This window comes from Tyto alba, unplaced genomic scaffold, assembly GCF_018691265.1.
Source record: "Tyto alba isolate M040663 unplaced genomic scaffold, T.alba_DEE_v4.0 Super-Scaffold_9, whole genome shotgun sequence".
Classification (NCBI taxonomy): domain Eukaryota; kingdom Metazoa; phylum Chordata; class Aves; order Strigiformes; family Tytonidae; genus Tyto; species Tyto alba.
Window position 1 is genome coordinate 23,248,086 of NW_024881330.1, and position 6,260 is coordinate 23,254,345.

The 6,260-nt window shown below is 44.9% G+C and overlaps 1 long non-coding RNA gene across 1 annotated transcript; it reads right to left on the minus strand.

The window, feature by feature from the left end:
- Positions 1-311: 311 nt before the first annotated feature.
- On the minus strand, positions 312-6,234 carry LOC116960463. Its single transcript, XR_004406415.2, has 3 exons — positions 5,357-6,234; positions 1,276-1,383; positions 312-507 (listed from the first exon to the last, which is right to left on the minus strand). It is a non-coding gene; the product is annotated as an uncharacterized LOC116960463 (long non-coding RNA).
- Between the last annotated feature and the right edge of the window lie 26 nt (positions 6,235-6,260).

Consider the following 6,260-nt stretch of genomic DNA (forward strand, 5'->3'; position numbering starts at 1 on the left):
GACAATAAACATTAAAATAACATTAGCTAGTAAGTACAAATAAATAAAAAGTAAGTCCAAAAATAAATCAAAGTAGGTATAATAGAATGATGTTAGTCTCAAGTTTGCTTCAAGACATCCTGTCTCTTCTGGTAACGCTTTTAAAGTATTATCTTGCTCACTCAAGAGCAGTTACACATAACGGAAATTAATACAAGCTAAAAAGAGTTCCAAGTTCCCAAATCCCCAAAGCTATTGTTTGCAAAAAGAAAATAACTGTTTTAATCTATAAACCAATAGAATTACTCCGGATTCAGTAATTCAGGGTGTAATCCAGTCCTGTGTGGAGGACTGGGATAAAATGGATGCACAGTTAATTTATCAACACCATAAGAAATTCAGTCGAACTCGTACTCCCAGCCCTGGAGGACCCACGTTCAGTCGGTGTTCCCAGTGGAGCGGGTGGCCAACCGCCTTCACCCATCCCAGGGCAAAGCACGCCCGTTTTGGCACCATCCATCTTGCTTCCTGTAGGGACAAATGGAGAATAAAACATATGCAATACACTATTTCAGTGTATCTTTGGAAGACAGACAAATACCTCAGAGTTGGGCAATCAGTTAGGAACGATAATGTAATAAAATCATAATATATAAACCACATATATTCCACTTGCAGGCCTCTGTCTAGCCAACTGTTTTCAAACACTCATGTTATATCTCCTTTCTGTTACTGATGTTGGAGATATTTCATTTGATTTCTCCATCGTCCTGATGACTGCAGCAGCATCACTAAAACACTCATCTCAAAATAGTCTGATTAATCAACCTTATTCAAGAGTGATGAACTTTGTTATTCCGTGCAGCCTTGAAGTTTTCATCTATTATTGTAAAATCATCTCAGGTGCAGAAACAAAATGAATTTTCCATGGGAAAGTAGATCCATCCAAAGCAATGTTAAGGTGCCTGTTTTCAAAATGAGCTTTCAGCAATTCAAGAATTTACATACTTTTACACACTTTTATATTAACTATGTCACTAACTAACACCCTTAAACATTACAGTGAAAGAAACCAAATGAGATTCATATATGGACCTATACATACATGACAGCCTCGCCACCCAGACCTCTCAAACTCTCCCTCCGGCTAACTGGTTACTGAAAGTCATTGCAGCCCTTCAAGTGCAGCCAGGTCCTGATGTTCTCCCCCATCTCATACACTAAATGTCAGAAGTAAAAGTTCTTTAGATTAAATTCAGCTCGTAGTGACCCCCATGCAAACTTAGTCTTTCATACCTTTCAGGAGCTTTTTCTAAACAAGGAAGAGCAGCATCTAGCTTCCTTTCTCAGAAAGGTCAGTAGGAAGAGCAGTGCTGATTTATCTTCTTCATTTGGTGACAAGTTCTGTGAAAGAAGTTCCCATTTTACAGTGCTTTTTTTCAGAATCACGAAATGTGATAACTTATAATTCATCACTTCTACGCCATTTATTTGGTAGGTATTCTGACATCCTCCCTGGATACTTGTCACTTTGGTGACAAGATGTTTGCAAACATTTAAAAATTATTTTTGTGAAAATGACCTTTGCATTTTACTGACAGTTGAATCTTAAGGAATCATCCTTGGGGACACTTCCAACCATGCAATAACTCTCTAATATAGATATACTTAAACCAGTCCATATACAAAATCATTTGAGGATTTTAATCCAAGGTATGGGATTACTTCTGCAGGACTCACTGGTACTTTGATTCTTCAGCAAAATGTGTAATTTTTTATAAAACTAGACCATGGAAAGGCAGGTGAGGAGGTTAGAGAAGGTTCTGAGGACATCTTCAATGAGGCAGAGAGAAAGCCCATGTGAGATCCTGCAGCTCTAAATATTTTCCACCCAGTGATGGAAAATATCAGCCTTATCCACAATTTGTATGTTTTATCACTGGCACCTGACAGAGAGTCAGAATATGACTCATTTTAGACCACTGGAGGAGTAAAAAAGGAACAAAAAAGAAAAGCCAAGTCTGAAATGCATCCATCTTCGCTGAAGTCTCTCAGATGGATCAAGCTACAAGAGTGTCCTGAGGAGAAAGGGTGTCAGTTGACCCAAAAGCACCTTCAGACTACAGAGGGGAATGAAAGACCTCGTTCCCTCGTGCAGAGTTTTAGGTTTTGCTTGTAAATCACAGGCTGTGGCTGAGAAAGAAGTAAAGACAGCTAGGACATATTCCTAAAAATGTTAATAATGTTTTATTCCAGAAAGGTGGCAATACTCCGACGATCTTGCTCTTGCTAAGTGGAGGGCAAGAAATCAAAGCCCTGCAGAAGCACACAAAGGTTGCGTAAGAATACTCCTATACACAGTATAATCTTGTGGCCTGAGAACCAACACAGAAAGGTATGTAACAGTCACAACAGTCAGGCTTTTGAGCAAGCAGCTTTTGGAAAAGTAGCTCCTGACAGCAGGAGCACACAACAGAGCTGTCAACTCTTCTTTTTTTCCCTCACAGGCTGTAGATTTGCAGAATCATCTCCTGGTCTCCAAAGAAATGCCCTTTGCTAGGCTGCCCTTCCCCATTTTCCTGTTCCCCGGGGAAAAAAAAAGTCAGTCAGAACATCTCCATTTTCTAGCAGTAGCCTGGTTAGCACCAAGAGTAACCACCGCTGTGCCTTCCAGTCCTGACAGCATTCGCTGACTTTCAAGAGCTATTCCTACAGACTTCCTGGACTGCCTTCCCTGGCCTGTGTGAGGGTAACCCCCCAAAAACCCTGACATCCTCTTCTAGGGTGTGGGTAACCCTGGTTTGCTACCCATCAACTTTTAATTAAATGGGGTTAAGCACAGGGAAGAAAGCACTTATGGGAGAAAAGATGAGAGAGAAGAAAGAACTAAATGCTGTATTAGAGGGAGAATAAAAGATATCTGGGGTCATTTTCTCCCTTTCCCCCCCCCCCCGGCCTCTCCATTTCTTCCACTTCATATAAGAAACAAAAGTAAGAATGACTGTAAATAAGCACACATATATCTACTTTTGTATGCAAATGTGTCTAACTCTAAAAATGAGTTTTTGCTCCTAGCTGCAGACAAGTACTCCTGACAGCCTGAGATAGTGAAAGTGCAAGTCATCGAACAAAAAGCTGTATGGAGGGCAGCAGGCAAAATGCATTTGAAGAAAAGGGAAACTGCTTAAAGCCTGTCTTTTAAAGAGACCGAGTTCCCTGGTCAAAACTGCAATAAGAAAGACAAAATAAAACATTCCACACAGGGGGAAGAGTGCAGGAAATATAAGAACAGAAGACAGCAGGAGAGTATCTGTTCAAGAGACAGCATATGCAAAGGTGAGTAATGTCTAATTCCTTGGATCTGTTTCAAATGGCAGCGTTCATGAAATCCAGAGGAGTGGAAATGGTGTTTGGCAAAAATAGCCCACTTAAAGGGGAACCAGTGCAGCATCTATTGACATATGAGGCTGTTAGCAAACAAAAACTATGGTTAGTGGCAATTAGCGTTGTCGCAGGAGACGTTCCATTTACTCCAAAACCAGAAATAATGGAAAGGACTGAATGGAAAGGCTGATGTTTTCCTTCCACAAAACTATTAACACTGCCTACAGTATTGCAGCCTACTTCACAAGCAGCTCCCCCCTGTATTTCCTGCAGATATCAAAACACAATACATACCTGTGCTTCATCTAATGTATGCTTCAGTCTGGATTCTTTATGCACTTCTAAGGAATATTATTTTTCCTGTATCAGTTAATTTTTCATCACATTACCACAAAATATTCAACTACCTCTGAAAACGTATAGTCTACATTTGGGTGGTTGCCATTTCAGTGAGACTTTTCTACAAAATAGAGGTTTAAAGCTTATGTTAAAAATGAACTCTGTAACATAACTTGAAGCAAGTCGCAGCAAATGCTGTGCCATCATACCATCTGTGTTCAAGCACAGCTCTCAAGCTCTCCTCCTATTGCTTCCTAAAGTGGAAAATAGTGGTAAAAAATAAAAACAGATAAGATGAAGAAGCATTGTGTATTGGAATACATTATGAACCTGAGCCTTACAATGCTTGTTTCAAAAACGAACTCCTCTGTATCTGTATACCCCAACAAAGCATCACTGGGAAAGTAAAAAGGAAGGTGACATTCTTCTTCACATTTAAATTAAGCAACAGTGATGTTCTCACCTGACACAGCTAGTAAATTCTGGTGAGCTTTGCTCTACCCAATATTGCCCACTTTGCTTTTTTTTAGCTCTCTTCACAAGCATTCCAGCAATATTCCACAGGAACGTGAGAGAAATTCATTAAACCTTGGAGTAAATGGAAGGCACTAGAACTGATATGAAAGTAAAAAAAAAAAAAAAAAAAGTACCCCACTGTTAAATCAGTGTCTAAGATAGCAGAAGTTGCTGGACAAAACTTATATGGAGAAAAATGTATGTTATGACAAGCCCCAACATATGTCTTAGGCCATGAGAAAGTGTATTAAGAGATCCTTAAACAAACCCTGTGGGTAAAATGCCACCACAGAAAACCTAACTGTCCTTTATATGATACAATTTTAAGGGTAAATTTAAAAAAAAGCCCTATTCTTAAAAAGTCAGTTCTGTCACGTAGAGCTTAAAATAGCAGCTTTCTGATATTCAGTCAAAACACAGGATCATTGTTTCGAAGATTTAGAAATAAAACCCCCATTCTGGTCACTTTATCACACTCTCAGGTCTACAGTCACTTCATGAGTGCAGGGCGGAAGGAAGGCCAGGAACATGCCGAGAAGCTACTCCAGCAGTGCCTGGAAAAGGCAGAGAGGTGTACAGGCAGGGCTAGGAGGCACGAGGCAGAAGGCAGCACATCTGCAGGAGAACCTGTTGACGCTGTTTTCTCTGGTACTGCACCAACCTGGTCCCAGCCAGTCACCCGTCAAGAACGCAAATACTGATAACTCCCTCTTGCTTTCCGAGAAGCAAGCACTTCACTCTTCCTGTGCTATTCCCACATACTCCCCCACCAAGAGATTTTTACAACCCTGTCCGCATCAATACATGCCCGTCCTGCGCCGTGGCTGTATCTGCACGAGTTGCGTTTAATGATTAGTCAAGCGAGTGTTTGTGATCTGAGCAGGAGTTGCTTGGAAAGCTGCTGCCGCTGCTTGATTTCCAGTCACAGTTCTGCAGCTGGGATACAGTAACTGACCTCCTGACCAGAGCCTGAGGTTTTACATGAGACCTGGCACTGAAGGGAGCACTCACCAGGGTCTCCCACAGGCACAAGAGTCTGGCACAAGCCTGGGAGGGAACATCCCTCTCCTGCTGGAGATGCTCCTGTTCCATGGCATTGCCAGATACAATGTGAGTCTGGAAGAGAAAATCTCCCTACCTGAACCTTTTCAAAAAATGTATCGAGGCGCTTTCTCCATCTTATTTCCGTGAGACAGTGCTGATCCGAGGGCCCAGGAGAAATCATGGGAGAGTTCAGGACACCGCATACCCAAACCAGGGCTTCGAGGTGGGGCAAGCCGTTCAGAAAGGGGACAAATGAGTGTAGGCATTGAACACCTTTGGGAAACACTCCTTTTTCAAAAAAAAAAAAAAAATTCCAACAACGGCAATGTTTATTATTTTAATAGTCTTGCTACTCCTGTCAGCACGTTCTCATCGGCACACAGCCCCGCCTGCACTGGGAGAGCCCCCGTCCCCTCGGTACCCCCGGGGCTCACTCCCACCCCGGCCCCCACCGCAGCGGCCCTGCCACGGGGACGGTGCTGGACGCTCCGCCAGGTCCCCGCGGGGGCCTGACATGGCGGGGGGCGGGGGGGGGCGAGGGAAGTGGAAAAACTCAACCTTGGTGGAAAACCCAAAGCCAGGCGAGGTCGCCGGGGGTAAACGGAGGGGCGGGGGTGACCCCCACGCGCAACCCACGGCCGCATTACGCTGTGCCGCCCCCTCATTCCCACACGGCGCCCGGCGCCGCAGGCCCGGGGGCAGCTCCGCCGCCGCCGCCGATCTCCTCCGCCGGCCAAGCGGCGGAAGCAGGGGAGGGCGAGGGGGGAGGGCGAAGGGGAGCCCCCCCGCACCCCCCCCACAGCTTCGGCTCCGCAGTCCTGAGGTGAGGAGGGCGGGGGGGGTTCCAGGCGTGTCCCGACGGCCCCGCGCGCCGCCGGCGCCCGCGGCGGTTGGCGAGGCCCCCGCCCTGCGGCGCGCCCGGGGGGCGGGGCGGGGAGGCGCGAGCTCGTGCTCGCGCCTTTCGCCGTTGCCATGGCCCCGCTTGACGTCACGGGCGG